This window comes from Rattus norvegicus, chromosome 2 (assembly GCF_036323735.1).
Source record: "Rattus norvegicus strain BN/NHsdMcwi chromosome 2, GRCr8, whole genome shotgun sequence".
Classification (NCBI taxonomy): Eukaryota; Metazoa; Chordata; class Mammalia; order Rodentia; family Muridae; genus Rattus; species Rattus norvegicus.
Window position 1 is genome coordinate 54,420,376 of NC_086020.1, and position 18,999 is coordinate 54,439,374.

The 18,999-nt window shown below is 38.1% G+C and overlaps 1 protein-coding gene across 9 annotated transcripts in view; it reads right to left on the reverse strand.

Moving 5' to 3' along the window:
- Ghr (growth hormone receptor) overlaps positions 1-18,999 on the reverse strand; it is a 263,530-nt gene that overhangs the window by 151,310 nt on the left and 93,221 nt on the right. The window contains exon 1 of one of the 9 annotated variants that reach the window (NM_017094.2): positions 11,527-11,700. The exons of 7 other annotated variants lie outside the window; for them this stretch is intronic. The gene's annotated coding sequence lies outside the window, so the exon portion shown is untranslated. Of the gene's footprint in view, positions 1-11,526; positions 11,895-18,999 lie in introns of those variants that run through there. One more of the 9 variants, XM_063281323.1, reaches the window with a different exon arrangement.

Sequence of the window (18,999 nt, forward strand, 5' to 3'; positions counted from 1 at the left end):
AAATCAGATGTTCAAGCATTTTAAAAAGACAAGGCAGATACCAGAAACAAGTAGGATTTAGGTCAGAAAACAACAAGTAGACCAGCTTTTCCCAGCCTTCAAAGTTTTGTGCTTTTTCATTCTGAGGGTCCAGTTATTGAGTTCCAGAAGCCACATTGTACATGTTAGGTAGATTCTTCCACTGAGTTTTATTCTGCCTTAGTCCCCAGTCTTTTCCAAGCTGCTTCTCTTAATTTTAACTTCTCTCAAGTAAGTTACTACACCTCTGTTATAAGACAATCATAGCTCCACATAAGACATTTTTATGTCTCTCTCTCTCTCTCTCTCTCTCTCTCTCACACACACACACACACACACACACACACACACACACACACACACACACACACACAAACACACTAAGCAAATTGTTATCCAAAAGCAAATTAGGCAGGAGTTCATTTTCGTCTCCTGTCACAAAAATAAGGTTATTTAAAGCTGCAATCCTCCCCTGTGGGTGATCAGAACAGTTCATAGCCACCTGGAACATATCACAGAAGAACCGGACTTGTAACACGTCAGGCATAGGAACCAGAAGGAGGACACAGACTAGCAGCTGGATTCAATAGGAGCCAACTGCTGCATCGGACTCACTTCTCCCCTTTCCCTTCACTGGTGTTTCAGCAGACACAGTCTAGAGAATTTGCATTGGCTTTGATTGTATTCTGTCCCAACCAGCTTTGCAGAACTCCATGGAGAAACTTCTGGATGACTGGACTCTTCTATACTAAGCTCTAGCTGAGCTCAAATGTCTCATCTGATGTCTACAAGTGTGATAGACTTGGGAGAGGATAGAGTTCTGTCACACAGAGTTTGGATTTTTAATTTAATACAATAGCATTTGCCAGATGCCAGAAAGAGAGATCCCGTTCTTCAAGCATTCCTTCCCATATGTCTAAACTTATAATGATCCATTAACCTCAAGATAGAAGAGTTCATCCAATATGCCCCTCTAAGAAGCATTTATTAGAGGCAGGCATTTTTTTCCAGAGGAATATACCAAACTTAATTTCTAAGTTTGAGGTATTTTCCTTAGGAAAAAAATCCTACTTTAAATTTCTTGTGATATTTATTCATTCTTTGGCTACAGTCTCCTGGAATATTTTCAGGAAGAGGGAGAAAATGAGCTTCTTTTCTTACATAATGGAAGTCACACCATTTCTACTCTCCAGGTCTGAGGCATTTTGCCTGCTTTCCTCCTTCCTTCAGAGAGAACCAGCTGAAAACTAGAATAATCCAGCTGGTGTATCCTTTAGACAGCCCAACAAAGAATGCTCCCAAATTATACAATGCGGTCTATAATATATCGATCATTCTGTGACTATGACAGATCACAGACATAACAGAGGAGATACAGGTTAGATATGACATTTCCCCAAACACATTACAACCAACTCCAGGTAAAAAGGGCATAGGATACATTATTTTAAATGAAAATGAACAAGTATTTTTGGACCGATTCGTGGCTGCTGGCATTGAACAAAGCACTACAGGATTAATGCAAGAGTTATCCAAACTGTGTTTCTTAACTATAAGAACTAGGCAAGATTTGAAACTGAAAAAAGATGGGTTTTAATTAAAAGTGGAAAAATAAACTAGGAAAAAGAAATTAGTTGTTGAAATGAGGGGTTAAAATTAGAACTAAATGAGAGATAAGATTTTGATGTGTAAAGACAGTGAGGCAAGCTATGGTAAACTTGTGCAGACCAAAGCTCAATGTCAATGATCCGGGGCAGGGACAGAGTCTGCGGGTGTTTAGTTAATATCCTGCAACTAGTGGATAGAGATCACTGCCCAGATTTATAGGTATACCTGGGTTAGCAAAGTAGAAGAGGACCGGAACAGCATTTTCAATCATATAAGTCAGCCTTTGCTAAGATAAAGTTGCTTCTCATGCTTTTGTAATTTAATCACATCAAGGTATATGAAAAGATCTGTGATAACTGCATACAGGAAAGATAAGGAAGGATGCGTCTATGATAAACGATGAGTGAACACATGACTGAGTAAAAGGCAGAGGTGGGGATGCTGGGATCTGAGTTGCTTAGGGGGAACAGAAGGTCTCATGAGTGTTTGGATTACCTGGTGAGTGACACCATCAAGAGGCTTCCAGAAATGTGAGAGTTGTCTAGTGTGAAGCTCAAGATACAAGAACAAGGGCTACAGGGGAAGAAGCCATCAGTGAGTGTGACAGTTGTGTAGAGATGCAGACGAGGTAAACTTAACCCATCGACCAGACTGTTTTGTGAAAAATGCCTATCTCTGTGAAAAGTAATATGAACATGTGTGTTAATGACACGGGAGAGATTTGCTATTGCCTCTTGTTTATAATTAGCACAAACAAAATAAACAATCATATCAAACCACCCATATTCTCTGTCTTCTGTTAAGTATTTTAAAAGAAATTGAACAACGACCTCCTTAAAAATACAGTGCTAGCATATTAATATGTAAGGGGACTTAAGATGGACTTGGGGCCGGAGTCCTGGCAAGACAGTGAGGAGAAACTCCAAGATGACAGCTAAATTAACCAGAAATACTAAGTTCCCTCAAATTCTCATTTTGTCAATTTCACTTTTCTTTATATTGCAAGGAGCTGATTTCAAAAGTCCAGTTGAAACAGACCTGTTCACGCTGCACAGCACAGACTCCCAGAAGATAACCTAATAAGCAGTGTTGGTGTATCAGTAATGAAATGTTGCAAAACTGCACTAACTCAGCATGGAAAAATGCAGATGTCAATCCAAAATGATACCACAAATCACCTCTTCTAATTAGCACCGAGCATTTACTTGAGTAGTTTGCATTAAGAGTTTATGTGAGATGTTTTTACTGTGGGGATCATTTGAAAACTGGTTAGACACAAACGCATTAAGTCAATTTATTTTCCCCCCACTTACTGGGAGAAAAATTGAAAGATTTTCTTTCAATTAATATTTTTGTGTGTTTGTGTGCGTGTGCGTGCATGCATGCACACGTGTGTACATGCCACAGTACATGTCTGGAGGTCAGAAGGATACTGTGGAAGTTCTTGCCTTCCTTAAGGCCGTTTGGGGGACCTAATGCAGGTCACTAAGCTTGCATGGAAAGTGCATTTTTCACTGATCCATCTCCCAGACCCAGATATTAGAAATATAACAATGGCAAAAGCTGGGTGCTGCCTAACAGTGGGGGCAGATTCTGAGAGAGTTAGGTGACTTTGTCATTTGAACAGTGTAAAGTTCACTTAGACTAATCTAGATGGTGTAGCCCACTGTATACCAAGGCTACAGATGATATCTAGGTACCAGTATATAGATGATGATGCACGTATAGATAGATTTATAGATATCACGTGTGTCTTATGTACATAATATATTCTCCTGTATATAATACGTTTTTAAGTATAAATAAAGCATATGCACCTATATCTTCGAACATACCATGTGGAATAGCCTAGGTTGTGATGAGCAAACAGCAGGAGGTTAAAATAAGCGCAAGAGAGGAGGATGCAATCAGAATGCAGTAACCTAGTGATCCCTTTCGTGTTCACAAGTAGGCATGTACCCTAAGGCCATGGAAGGGAGTACAGTGCTAAGCAAACACGCGAACCTGGGCACAATCAGTTATCACCACACTAGTGAGTGTACTTGCCACAGTTAGCGCAGGGAGACTGGCAATGCAGCAAGTTCATCTTACCTGACAGTCCCTCTAATCCTAACCCTAACCCCAACCCTAATTATCACCCAAATGTGAGTGATGTGGGAACCACATCAGAAAGTGGAGAGGCAAATGGACTTTCTCACCATTATAATGTTTGAAAGCACAGCTCGGTATGGATCCTGATATGGTCTGAAATATAGTTATGAAGAACAGGGCTACCATTTTTTGAGACTGCTCTTTTCTCTGCAATCTAGTGGGACTCCAGAGTAGGAACTTTGGGTACATATAGTATGAGGTAGAAGTGAAAAAAAAAGACTGAAATAGTGGTATAGAAACAGTAGATCTTTTTTTTTTCTACCTAACAAATAAATATATCTTGTTTCTGTCAGAGTTGACCAACTTAAGTTACCAGGGGCTACTGACAACTTGGAATATGGCTAATATGACTGAGGAGTAAAATAATTATATATTTCATTGAACCCTAATTGACTGGTTAAATTAAGCGCTCACACGTATTTAGAAAAGGATAGAAGGTGAATATGTTTTTCCAGCTGTACATTTTAAGATCTAAATGAAGACCATAAAATTTAGCACCTAAGTTGAGATATGTATGTATCAACTACATATAGCTCTTGAAGACTTGGTAAAAAATGGATACAGAGTATTTTATAATTATACTGACTGCATATTGAATTCATAATTTAGATAATTGAATTAATTAAAATATATTATTCTAATTAACATTTTTTTCAAATGTGAGCAGTTGAAAATTTAAAATACGTGGTATGCAATAACTTTCTACTGGTAACGTTGGTCATATATTTTGTGGTTTATATGTTTGTATTTACATTAAAACACCAAGCTTATTTACGCTCACGTTACACTATCGGCACATACTTTGTAACAAAACAATAAGCAATTTAAAGTATTTTTAGTTACACAAACAGTATGAGCACATTTTTAGAGGTCCTCACAGACACTGAAAAATGGGACCCAAGATTCACAGACGTCTTCAGAGACTTCTCGAGATGACATTTGCCTGGGGTTTTGTAAGGGTTTCTTAGAGTTGGTGTTACTTTTACTTCCATAAGTGTAACTATCCACATGTGTCTGCCTTTTTACTGTCTGTGCCTCCTTACTGTCTCTTTGGAATTACAAAAGGACCACGATCTGCTTTTGCCAACCTCTGTGGTGTAAATACCTCTGCCAAAGCTGATTTTAGCCTACCAATATGAAGCCAGCAGAAGCTGGATCCAGCTCATCGCTGGCAGGGAAAGTGACCGTCGCTGGCTGGCTCTATGTAAAGTATCAGGTACAAAGACTGAGGAATCTGCTGACTTGGACACAAAACATATGAGGGCTTCAGAGTGAACCCTGGACATTTGATTTCATCTAATGACATCTGATCCGCTGTCAGCAGATCCTGCTTAGTTAATAATCACCCAGGGGAACAAATCTGGGGCTACAGACATTGTCACAACCCTCTCACCTTGATCTTTATTTACAGATGGGGTAAGATAAGTAGTCAAGTGAATGTGTTCATGAGTCAGAGAATGCTAGGTTCAAATCCAGCCTTTACTCCTCTTAGTATGAATACTTTGCAAAACAACAACAACAACAACAACCTCAGAACTAGATGAAGTGACTTACTCAACTCATTTTCTCATTCTCCAATACATTCATAATTATTGGAATTCTGAAAATGATACTACGTTGTTCCCATGGAGTAGGTCTAGAGTGGGCCTTATTTGTGTACTATATGAAACCTAAGACTGTGTGGGTGGTAAAGCAGTCAATTTACCTCACATGAGGGTGCAGAGAAGAAAACAGTTTACACTCGTGTAACACATGTTTCCTAGAACTATGTAGGAGTGCACAGTTTAGGTTTGTATTTAAGTGTCCAGGGAATTTAACAAGCATTACATAGAGGTCCAATTGTGTGGGTGCTATCCTAGGGGTTGAAACATTATTCCAGTAATTGTTTATGATGTTATTACAGGAATCGGATCATTTGTTTTGTTAAGTACAGATTTTTAGAGCTGATTGAGGAGATGAATTCTAACAATCTGAGGATTGACTTGAGGCAGGGACCCGCCTTGGGACAACCCAGAGGGAGCAGGGTCTCCCCTTCCTTTATGGCCTTAAAGCAGAAGGAACGTTTTGCTAACCAGGTTTGGAGCTCTTCTTCTTGCTGTGCCCGGCCGTCCTCCTCAGAGAGGGTTTCCTTACTGTCAGGACATTCTATTTAAAGTCGGAAGTGTGCACTGAGCACATTGCAGCAACTTTCCACAAGGAGTTCTCCAGATGCTGGAGTCTAGGGCAGTACTTCCCAACCTGGGGCTTGAATGACCTTTTCACAGGGGCTGCATACCAGATATCTTAAACTTCAGATATTTGCTTTAAGATTCATAACAGTAGCGAGATTACAGTTACAAAGTAGCAATGAAATAATTTTATGGCTTGGGGTCACCATAATATAAAGAATTGTATTAAAGGGTTGAAGCATGAGAAGGTTGAGGAGGCATGGTCTGGAGGTCATCAGCTCACCCAATCGGATTCATCCATTTGGTGCATTTATGGATTCACAGGGCAGGCATGATTCTTATGCAGCAGAGGAAAATCAATTCTGTGGTGCTGACTTGGGCAGTGTCCCTTCTCACAGTTCATTACACTATTTCCTTGATCAAGCCATTTTCCCCCAAATTAGAATGTGAAAGAGGAAACGCCTTACTGCTTTCCTGGTTTTTCTTTGTCTACAAGTGACTCCTTTAAAATTCCGAATTATACATTTTTTGAAATTATAATATAATATGAATTCTCCCTTCCCTTTCTTCCTTCCAAACCCTTCCATATCTCCTCCTTGCTCACCCATGGTCTCCTTTTTCATTAATTGTTGTTACCTGTTTTGTGTGTGTGTGTGTGTGTGTGTGTGTGTGTGTGTGTGTGTGTGTGCATATATTCCCAAATATAACTTTCTCAGTCTGTATGATGCTACTTGTACATATGTTTTCAGGGCTGCCTTTGTATTTGATAGGTTAATGTACTCTTCCCTGGGGAAGACTATTTCTCCTGCTCTTATTATTCCTTCGTTGCCTGTAGTTGTTTGTCTGGGGCTGATGATTATTAATGGCAATGTTAGAACATAGAGAACATGGAAAATATTATTTAAACAACTCTAAATGTGTGGGAATTTCTTTTGTGATCTAAGATAGAAATGCTTCTTGTTTCAACTGGGGTAAGAGGAGGTGAATAGACTATGGGAGGCAACTTCTCACTGACCAAAGTCTTCAGACAAAAGCACTTTCTGTCCTGATAAGACAGCGATCCATCAGTCAGACTGTCCCAGGCGCTTCTATGTCTTCAAGGAATGCTCATGCCTCCGTGTCCTTTGGCACAGAATCAGAAATGTAGGCTTTGTCCAAGATAGAATTACTTTGGTAATGTTTCTCAGGCTCCTTTTATTTTGTTCAGTCTTCAGGCACTGTAAATGCAAACCTCGCATGACAAATGAGAAAACGGAGGTTTAGAGGAGGACAAAGACCAAGAGGATCTCTGAAACTCATGAAGATTTGTTATGTTTGGGCAGGATCTGGAAGCATCCTCAGTACCTTTGATTTGTCTATTTTTCAGTCTGTAAACCATACAAACGAAACATGATTGTGCCAGTAAGGATAAAACTAGAGGGAACAAGAAGAAGGAGTAAATATGAGATAGGATTATATACAGAGTGGCAGACAACATCATATTTCCTGCACATAAGGTTGTCAAGGGCAAGATACCATGGATGCGGACATGGTAACTCGTAAATGTTCATGTAGCAGTTTGTCTAAGGGTTGTAGCGATTGAAGAACACATAGTCATCTCTGCCTTCCAGCCTCCAAGAATACATGGTCTACTTTTGAGCATACTGCTTATGGGCTCTGCTGTGTGCTCACTCGATAACATGGGATCGTCCCCTGCCTTCTTTAAGCATATATATAAAAATAGAAAGGAGCTACTTTGGCTAGACTGACTGGCTGCCAGGGGCACAGAAAACAGGCAGATCAATGACATGTCTCATCTCTAAGAAGTTTACTACATATTCATCAGTTCACTCTCTAAGATCATAGGCACTTGACCTTAGACCGTTCATTGTAAATAGTTTCAATAACAACTGTGCTTCAGAAGAGTCTAACACACCAGTTCCCAATCTGTGGGCCACACCTTTGAGGGTCGCATATCAGGTGATAACGTTACTATTCATAACAGTAGCAAGGCTATGTTTATGAAGTAACAATGAAATGATTTTATGGTTGGAGGTCACCACGGCATGGGGGCCTGGATTAAAGGGTCACAGAAATTAGGAAGGTTGAGAAGCACTGGCCTAACAGAAATGCAAGTCACGTGTATCATTTTAGATTCTCTTGTGCTCACATACAAAAAAGATAATATTGATTTTAGTAAAACATTTTTTTCAATAAAATCACTGTGCTCTAGTTAGCTCACGAGTAAAAACACCACACAGGTGGACAAAGGCAGCTGCTCAAACACACTCGCAGTAGGCTCTGCGCATTCCACTAAACTTCTGTACAGAAACAATGGCCACTTGGAACCGATGGAACTTTGCTTAGGCTTTTACAGTTTCACTATTATATTTCTGATGACTTAGTCTACACAAAAAAGAAAAAGAAAGAGAAAGAAATCCTGTGGTTTGTTGAAACAAACAAACCAAACCAAACCACTATCAACAGTAAAACACACACACACACACACACACACACACACACACACACACACACACACACACCACAAGCTTTATGTCATCTTTCATGACTCCTGTGTCCTTTTTCCGCTGTCTGCCTTTTCTCCTCACCTAAGATTAGCCTCTCTTGGCCTCTTTCCCAAATTTTATGCTATAACCACACAGCTGATTATATACACACATGTATACACTGTAGATTAGGACAAGCATATGAGGAAGAACTTGTAGTCTCCTTTCTGTCTAAGTTAGGTCATCTCACTTGGAAATCACACTTTCCAAGCCCTCCTACAGATTGTCATGATTTCATTCCTCTCGTAGCTGATTAAGATTCCGTTTGTGTGTGTCACTCACCTTCGAGAGGCATCTAAGTTGGTTCCATCTCCTCGCTATCATGGATAGAACAGTAATAAACACGGAAGTGGAAATACCTCTATGGAGGGTATAGAGATGTTGCAGTATATGCTCAGGAGTGGAGTGGGTGTTTATGGTAGTCAGTCTCTCTCTCTCTCTCTCTCTCTCTCTCTCTCTCTCTCCCCCTCCCCCTTTGCCTTCCTCCTCCCTCCCCCCTCCCTCCCTTCTCCCTTTCTTTACTTTTTTCTTTGTGTTTTAATTTCCAGGGACAAGGTTTCATGTAGCCCAGCCTGTTCTAGAGATCAAAGCTGCCCTAAAACTTAAGCCTCTACACCTAGCCCATAAGTAAACTTTATCGGTTGAACGGTTGAAATAGTAAACACAAAATTAACCTACCACAATTATTATTCTATGAAGTACCAAGATAAAGAAATAAATATCTAGAGATGAAATCACTCAGGCAATGTTTGAAAATGTAACTGATGAGCAGGGAAAGGCCAAATGCTGATGAGATCCCTCCAAGATTTCCTAATTACTCCATAGGTAATTAGGCCAATTTAGGTACTGCAGTCAAGCGACTTTATAATTGGAACTAAGATGACCAATCTACTAATTTTACAATAAGGAGAATATCCTATTACAGGGGCCTATGAAAACTGAAGTGGAAGTCAGTTACTGCAGTGGGGGAGAAGGCAAAGAAATTAAGGATTTGACACAGACTCTATCTGTGGAAGAAGAGCTTGATGTCCAGTCCAAACTGGCAGCACCAACTGGCTTCTGGCTATCTACCAGCAAGGAAACTGAAATACTCTCTCATGGCAGCAAGAACCTGAAACCAGCTAACAACTCCAGCAATCTGGGAGGGAGCTTCCGGAGAGTAGTACTCTCCTTAGGATACTTCAACTTTATCCCGGTGAACTCTAAGCAGAGAACCCTATTGAGTCAAGGTGGGCCGAGACATCTATATAATTGTGAAGTAATAAGGGAGTGTTTTAAGTCACTAAAATTTGTGGCAATTTGTTACTGAAGCAATTGAAAATTTAGACAGGTTCTGAAAGTCTGTAATTAAGCCTTAGGCTAACTTCCTAGATCAGGAAGATAATAAATGATTCAAAATTATCTGCATATAGAAATCCGGATCCAACAAGGACTTTAACAATAATGTATACTGACAATTGTTATAAGGCACTACAAACAAATCAGATAGTAAATAATTTATAGTTTTATCTCCTGCAATTTCCTGGGATAAGAAGCCTCTGACTTCAAAAGTAGAGTGTCTCAATGCAGACGGCTGCAATGTTCTCTCAGAACATTAATTCTCCTATATTTCAATTGTACAGTCAACAAGAGATCTTCTGAATTTTAACTTATTTTCCTGTGTTCATTTTTTAAAAAAAAAATATTATAGTAGTCAACTGCAACAGAATTTTTTCATTGTGCAGTGAGGTATGAAAAACAAAAAGGTTTTATTCAGAAACATTGGTCTTTTCTCTTAACTTTGGCTTGAGTAAATCAGGCCCTGGTATCTGACTCACTCCGGGCCACTACCATTTATTTTTGAACCCATAAATCTACATGAGATTATCCAAGGGAAAAGGAGAAAGTCCGCGGATGTTGTCTTCATGAGTTTGTTGGCCTTGCTTTTCATCTTAAGCCAAGGCCAAACTAAGGAAATAAAAACTAGAATATATTGGTAGGAAAGTAAATCAAAATCAATGATTGAAAACTTTTCACTGACTGGGGCAAGGGTAAGATAAATACATAGACCATACATTGTCAGTCAATCTTGGTGGCATATGACATAAATCTTGGCTGTAGTGGAGGGGGCTTATTTCTCATCCTTCTGAATGAAACATTTAATTCCAAAAATATTTAGGTTTACTTTCCAAGCAGTCCACCAAAGTGCATCTCAGGCAATTATAATTAAATGACCTGACTGTGTTCCTTTTAAATCAGATGGATGATGAAGGAGTAATGTAAGCAACAGGCTGAACCAAATTGTGACCCACCACTATTCACATGCTGCCATTCACATGAGAGCCAAAGAAGTAGACACTTGAAATGCTTTTTTTCTGAAATACCATTAAGTGAAATTTGTGATTCAGATACTTGGGTAACAGAAATAAAACATCCTTCTTCTTTTCAAATGGAAGTGATCTGAATGGAATTTTCACATTTCGAGCACTTGCAAGGAAGTTACTGGTTAAAACGTTATGTTTAAATAAAAAATAGAAACTACAAGAAATCTGCAAGAAGTTGTTCACACAATAAGATCCCCTACGGCTAAAGAACCAAAGGGAGGCATTTCAGACCTTAATCTCTCCAAGTGTACCAGCTCCACACACAGATTAATGCTCAGGAAACCAGACCTTCCTCCATTAAGTGGACAATTGACTTTAGAAGCCTGAATTCAGTGATAAAAGGAGCAAGCGGTCAAAGGCTTCTCCAGCACTTGGAAAAGAATAGACTTAGAGAGAAGACGGATACAGAGAGATTTAGGTAAAGGAAAAAAAATAAAAAAATGGAACAACAACAAAGAATAAATCTAAGCTTAGCTTGGTTAGAATTTTTTTTTTATAAAATGCAAAAGCAAATAGGAGTAGTGACAGAGACCCGATCTGACTTAGGAACATTTAAACAAAGTTAGCCATACGAACCAACAGTCCTGTAGATACCTCTGAAATGAAGGCTGGATAGTCTTACAATATCTTTCAGAATTTATATCAATAATCTTTTTTTCTCCATTTATTTACCTTTGCAAGAAGATCTTGTTTAGTTAAAATCTGGTAGAGAAGCTAGGGTTGAAAGTAGAATTTCGTGGTTATTTCTTGGTGTCTTGGTCTGTAGCATCTAGGAGTTGTTGCTTGGGTATATAAATCTCCAAAAAATCCCCATAAATTAATAATCCTCTATCTTGTGGTCTCTCCCACTATCTCTCACACACCTGGTTCCAGAAGAGTGTATCAATTGTCCCAGATGATTGCTTCATCTAATGCAGCTGGTGCTCTTTGCCCAGAACACTTTTAGATGCTTCCAGCTGAAGTGAAGGCCAACCTGGGCTAAAGTCTACCTGAGACCATGAGATCATTTAAGAAGAGCTGAATGTTAGAGCTTGAGGCAGATAATGTTTTCCATCTAAATAAATGGAATGTAGTAATTGGATATTTTTGTTGTTGTTTGTGTTTTTAAGACAGGGTTTCTCTATGTGGCCTTGGCTGTTCTGGAACTCTGTAGACCAGGCTGGCCTCAAACTCAAAGATCCACTTGCCTCTGCCTTGAGTGCTGGGATTAAGGGGGTATGCCACCAGCACCTAGGGATAACTGGGTCATTTTAATGTGGTACTGTGACACCTCTCAGAAGAGTAAGAACAAGAACAGAAATCCACTCATATAAAATTTAAGCTTCCCAAGGCCTCAGAGTGCAGAACATTGAACATTTTTTTAAATGAAGAAATAAATGTAAAAACAAATTCTGAAATACCACTATGCATTGAAGTTCCTAGTATATTTCATTCTATTGTAGACTTTCAACCATTCATTGTAATAGTATCTTTAATTGGAATACCTTTAGTGTGTTCTGTAAATATTGGTTTATTCCTTCATCTCAGCTCACCTGACCATCAAAGAATAATTGAGAAGAATCATACACTTAGATAATGTTTTTATTTGATTTAGTTCTCCATTTTCTCCTCCTCCTCCTCCCCCTCCTCCTCCTCCTCCTCCTCCTCCTTCTCCTCCTCCCCTTTTTGAGAAAATTTCCCAGGAAAGTGTTTGTTATGTAGCCCAGGATGACCTTGAACTCTCTTGCTTCAGCCTCTAGTTGCTTAGCGCTCTAAATACAGATGTCTACTACCACGCTTTGCTTGTTGGATGGTTTTTAATTAGCTTATGATTGAGCTCTTTCAGATAAAAAAGGTCATGAGTCAAGAGTCATTATAAAAGACCAAGTATTTATTGAAATACCTACACAAACAATAGAAAATGAAAAGGATGACTTTCCTCAGTCTGGAATAATGCTGTAGTTCTTATAACTAATCATATAGTTAGAATGTTCATGGTTCTTAGGTGTGGACTGAACAACTCCACACAGAAGACTGTGAAATGAACGTTCCACTATGTGACCGACAGTCCTGTCTTCTATTACCAGAAGAAGACAACTGTGATCTAGGACTGTTGACAGAATTAATGTGCTGGTTATTAGACCTGTTCTTGCAGCTAGCTCTTTGAAGTATGTATGAAATGTGCCATTCTGTGGCATGTGATACATTCAAACTCCTTTCGCATAGGACAGCCTGGAAAGGAGCATTTATTTGAGTAGTTAACAATGACTAGCAGTGAGAATTGCAGTGATTTTTCTGTGATTGCTTTGTTTTTTGAACACACAGAAATAGCATGGTAGCATGGTACCAATAGCATGGTAGAGGCCTCAGAAACACATTTCTAAAACAAAACTCATGAACCCATAAATACTTGTCTCCAGAGTTTGTATTACATATTAGAAGTCTAGGTGTTATCAAGAGGTTTCTCTGCCTCCCTTGCCTATCATATTTTCAAGTTGCCTTTTCAGTTAACTTTGAGTCTATCATATTCTCATTATCTTTTCTACTAGAAATACCCAAATCCTAGCCACCATTCTAACTTAGACTTGCAGAATGCTTTCCTAATTCTCTCCAATTCATATTTATGAAAACACACACACACACACACACAACACAAAACACACACACACAACACACCATACTTACTAAAAATGACAACCTTTTGAATAAACATTTAAATGACGTTAACATGGGATTAATACAATAGTCTTTGACATGCTCTAAGTTACTAATTGACAGTTTTATCTATACTTTCTAATTTGAATTAGTAATAGGACCCAGTAAAAGACATTTGACAGACAACCTGTAGCCAACTGTAGTCATATGCCTAGATCCTAGCTATCAAGTCACGAGTAGAAGTGGCGTGTAATTTGGGGGAACGAGCATCCCTTTTTCTTCTCCTATGGGATTGGGTGTCATGTGATCTTAGATAATGGGGATTACTATGTAGATCTAGATCTTCTTAATTTATCATTCAAAGGGTACTTTCCTTTTCAGATTCCAATGTAAGCTGAGGAGAAATAAGTGAAAGAAATTGTGTAACAGCATAACTTAAAACACTGCCCAAATACTCATTGAAAGACAATGCACCTAGGTGTATCATGTTTGCATCTGCATTTTTATAAATCTTCGAGAATAACTTACTTGTTTTCAAGAGAGAGATTGCACTATAGTGTTGAAGTCAGATATATTTGGATTAGTTAGAACTTCTCAGTAGGTTTTTTTCCCCATTAAATTGACTGTTTTTATTGTCGGTGATAGGTTTTATTAGGGGAAATTATGAAACTTTTCAGAAGCAAAGTCATTGTTAGATAAGAATGTTACTTATAAAGAAAATAGATGACATTCTGCTCCATGTTACCCCAATGGACAGTTTTAAATCTGAAGCTACTAGGAGCTTCATCAAATTAAACAAAAATTAGACTAGGAGGACAAGAAAGAGGACGCCTAGAAAACATGCCTGTGCTGTCCCTTTCTAGGTTTTTGTACTGGCTCCCTACAAACCCCTTGAACATGAAGCAGTGTACTCTGAGATCACTTGAGCAGGGTAAACCACGATCTTTAGTTTCAAACAGAATCATAGCCTTGGGCACATTGTATTTATTTCAAGAAATGGGTTAAATCATACTAGAAGTATGAGAAGTCTGTTTACAAAATCACCATTTTCACGGAGTCAATTTTGATTTTCTATCATTATAAATGCACACTTGGGTACATACAGGGAGATTTAGTAATCTTATGTGTGGATGTATATGGAGAGAGGAGGGAAGGTGAGGAGGAGAAAGAGAAGGGATCTTAAAATGTGTAAAGAAAATTAAAAAAAGGCTTTATATAAAATGTTTTTCCTTTCAATTTGATTTTTGTTTCATTTTTAATAGAATCTCCTCAGTACTTGCCAGATATATTGTTACCCTCATTTTATAAAAGAGACCTTCTGTTCTTTGTTAATTCAAGTGAAATCAGCTCAGCTTTGTAGATATTATTTGAATGTGCCAATTAATAAAATTTTAATGTGAAAGGCTGATTAAAAAGGGATGCTGGATATCAGATATTGGATCACCTAGAGGAATCCTATCTGCTTGCAGAAGTTGCAAAGGATCTGGAGACAGGATTTAAGAAGAACACAAAGCATCCATTAATGACCCATGATAAGCTGGTGTGGGAAGTGGGCGGAGCGAGGAGTTACTTATCTTACAGAGACATCTTCATTATGTGCCTGGGAGCACTCTCCTTTTCACTGGAGGGAGAAGTGTAGCATCTCCCATTCATGCCACAATATAAACAGAAAACTAAGGACATAAAATTGAATGACCATATTAATTAATATTTCACAATGTATCGACTACCTGCTCTTTAGGCCAGTAATTTTTCAACTGTGAGCCACAATCCATCTTTCAGCTATGAAATCAATTCAATGGGTTAAACCCAACATCTGGTTATTCTTTGTGTGTTTAAATGAATGGAAGAGAACAATTAGTTTCTTTGCCTGAAACCTTGAACACCTGTGTATGTTTATTAGGACTCTACATTTTCTTGTTAAGATCTGATCATTAAAACATTTGCAGGTCTATTGATAGCGAGTATTGCTAGTTTTTCAATAACATGAAAGTTATCACAATAAGCAACTCTGGGATGGTAGAGGGTAGAGTTCTGGTGTATTTCCACATATTCTCTAACAGTTGGTTCCCAGAAGCAATATCACTGCACAAATAGTAGAACTGATGAGGGTTTTCCTCAGGTCACCCATCTGTCTAAATCTCTTCTCATGTTACATTAACGGGGCATCTCAATTAAATAGTTACAGTTGCTAGCTCAATTTTCCTTCCCTCTTATTATTGATAATTTAATAGGAATAGTGATCTGTCATTGTTTTAGTGAGCAGGAATTTAAGGATTGGTGGTGCTGGATAATCTTTTAGACATTTCTTGTGAACTATCTAAAATTGCTTGCTGTCAATTTTTGTTGGACTCCTTCTTGTTCACAATTCCTCCCTTGGTTCTCTGGATGTGTATGAATTTCACTTTAAGGATCTAACTGTCATTGCTATTCACTAGAGATGAGGAAATAAGAGAAAGGAATAAGAGAAGACATTTTGATCAGTTGGATTGATCTTGTTATACCGAGGTCAGAATAATTTAGGTTTTTGTATTTCTCTTGGTTTTCAAAACTAGGTATCCAATAAAAAGTGTACCTTAAAGATTACTTTAAAATATAACCAGTGCCAGAACTGCTGGGCAATGTGCCATTAGAGGCTTAGAATTTGAGTTTCTTCTTTGTGCCAGAAACTGCAATTATAGGTTTACTTTATATTTTAAAATGAGGACAATATCTGTGAAACATTTGAATGAGCAGTTACTATTAATGAAATACAGGTCGATAATCTTCAACATACATCTCATAAAAATTCCAGTAAGAAAGGACTTAATTCAACTCAGAAGAAAAAGAAAATAATATAAATAATAATTTTATAAAGCCAAAGAAAGAATTCAGAGTATATATTAAAAGCCTATATTAATCACTAAAGAATACTATAAGGCATCAGAATGCAGAAAATCTTAAGAAAGTACTTCAAATAAGAGGGAGTTCAAAGGGATATAGTAAAAGAATTTTCTTTAGCAACAGCAGGTATTAGGTTATAAATAAAAACCTTTAAAATGTTAGAGAAAAAAATCAATTCACAATTTGAATTTTATAACCAACTAAACTATCACTAAACACTAAGTAGATTATGACAGTTTACTACTGCGAGAATCACATTTAAATTGTACATTATAAGAGCTATGTAGTTGCATGCTAAGCGTTTCTCCTTAAAAAAAAAAACAAAAACAAGCAAAACAAAAAACAAAATAACTCTTTTTCCCAACTATTCCAATGAGAGAGGTATGCTCACCACCATGCAGTAGCAGAAGGGCGGAAGATATCCAGAGACACCCAGACACCATGCAGAGTAGGTGGGTTGGTAGAAGGTCCCTAAAGGCGCCATTATGATAAGCAAGCATGTGATGGAGAGATGGGAGAGAAAAAGAAGGGAATGGTATGTACACAGTGAAGAGGGGCAGAACTGGGTGGTGAGGATGAGCCTGATGTGAGAGCTGGCCCTGGTGGCACAGGTGACAGAGAGCTGATAGGCTAGGCAACATGGCTGCCACACAGGCTCAGATCCAGGGCTTTGAGATGACCTTTACTCCATATATGAGCTGCTGGAGTGCAAGAAGGGACTTATCTTGCAGATCCAGAGCTGCAGGATCTCCATGACACACGACAATAGGATATCTGAGAGGAGTCCTGGTGAGCATTTAGTATTGATAGTGTAGCAGAAGCCAGAGCTCTCGAACCAGATCAAAGTGTCATTGCGGTGAAGTAAAGCTTTTTGGGTAAAGGGGTTACTGTGGGACACACGGAGACACGCTACAGCAAGATGATTTTTTTTTAGTTTGCTTTTTCCAATGGTATGTTTTTCTCCTTTGTTGTTTTTATTTTTATTGTTTTCTTTGTGGGGGGATGCAAAGGCAGAAGGCAGATATGAAGGCATAGGGGGAGATGAGTGTAATTGGGGCGCAGGATGTGAAATTCACAATTAATCAATACAAATTAACAAAAAAGATTTCTGTAAAACAGTTATATTTTTATCTCCATCTCCTTTTTGTTAAGTTTCTTAAATCCATTTAAAACTATGTAATCTTCTCATTTCTTATCTGGATCTTGATAATAGGTTGGTAAATTGAGCTCACTAGTAAAAGAACGTGCCATTCCCTTGGTTTAACATGCTTTGACTGGTGCCTCATCTCACTTAGTGTGAATGACAAATTGCTTACTATGTTCTGAAAGTCTTATCGAATCGTCTCCCATCCATGATCTCTCCCTCCATCTGCTACACAACCTCTTGTTCTTCCTGCTCCAACAAAACTGATATTTTTGGTAACACAAAATAGTAATATTTTAACAATAAAATGGATCTCAAAATCTCTTTAAAGGACATAGCATCAAAGAAAATGTCATACACCTTCAAATGCCTGAACTCCTATCTAAACACAAGTCAAAAAGGTTATTCTCTTCAAAGATGTTGGAGACTATTTGAAGGAAACCCATAAGGACTTTTTCTGTAGTTAATAAGTGATAACTATTGAGAATCCATTCAGAAGTGCTTGCCAAGATTTCTTGGAGAGAGAAGCAGTGAGTTAAAATTTTTACTTCTTTTATTATTCCAAAGTAACTATACATTTATATGAGCATTCCAAATCATCGGTCACAAATGTATTCCAGATTTCAGTTTCAATCGCTAACTTTCAATCCCTCTATTTAGCTATTCTCTATGAAACAACTGAGAATGGGTGCCTTAATTAGAATCACTAATCCATTGCTAAATGTATTTAGCTTGTGCATAGCTGGAACACTGTGTGAATAAGAGGTTTAATGCTAAAAGCAACATCCACCACTACCCATGAGTTGCATCAATTACCTAAAATCTTATCATTTCTGTTACCTTCCTCCCGCCCCTCCCCCGAAAAGGTAACAGTTTTTGTTTTAAATTCTTTCATGTTCTAATGATGTCTCTACTTTAGAGCCAAGAGGTGAAATGGGCAGATAGACAAGAAACCCCAATTGCCACTCCGAGTCATGGCTTTTCTTGCTTCTTGAACTGAACTGGTAGTGTGATTATTCTGTAAGAGGCAAAGGTGTTAATCATCAGCCATAATGGCATCAATGCCTCACACCAGGGAACAGCAAAAATCAAACCCTAATTCCTATTTCAGGAGCAATTGGGGAAGTTAAAAGTGGGTTGTTGCTAGTGACACCCAAATCTGAAGAATAACATCTGTTGGTCTGTCATGTCCAACTCTGATGCGATAGTTTCTGTTTTATCTTACTATATATTATTATTATCTCTTATAATCCTGTTCTTTTAAAATGAGAGATAAAAAGGGAGTGTATCCAGAGGGTGGGGTGGGGGGTAGAGTGAGGGAAACAACTGGGATATGTGAGAAAAAAAATGTAGTTTCAATAAAAGACAAAAAATAAAAGATAAAAAAGTTAAGATAAGCGGAAGTTATTGACCTTGTGGATAAATATGTTGATTTCAATATAGCTGGCAGAGAAAAAGCAGGTAATAAAATAATAGAAAAATGA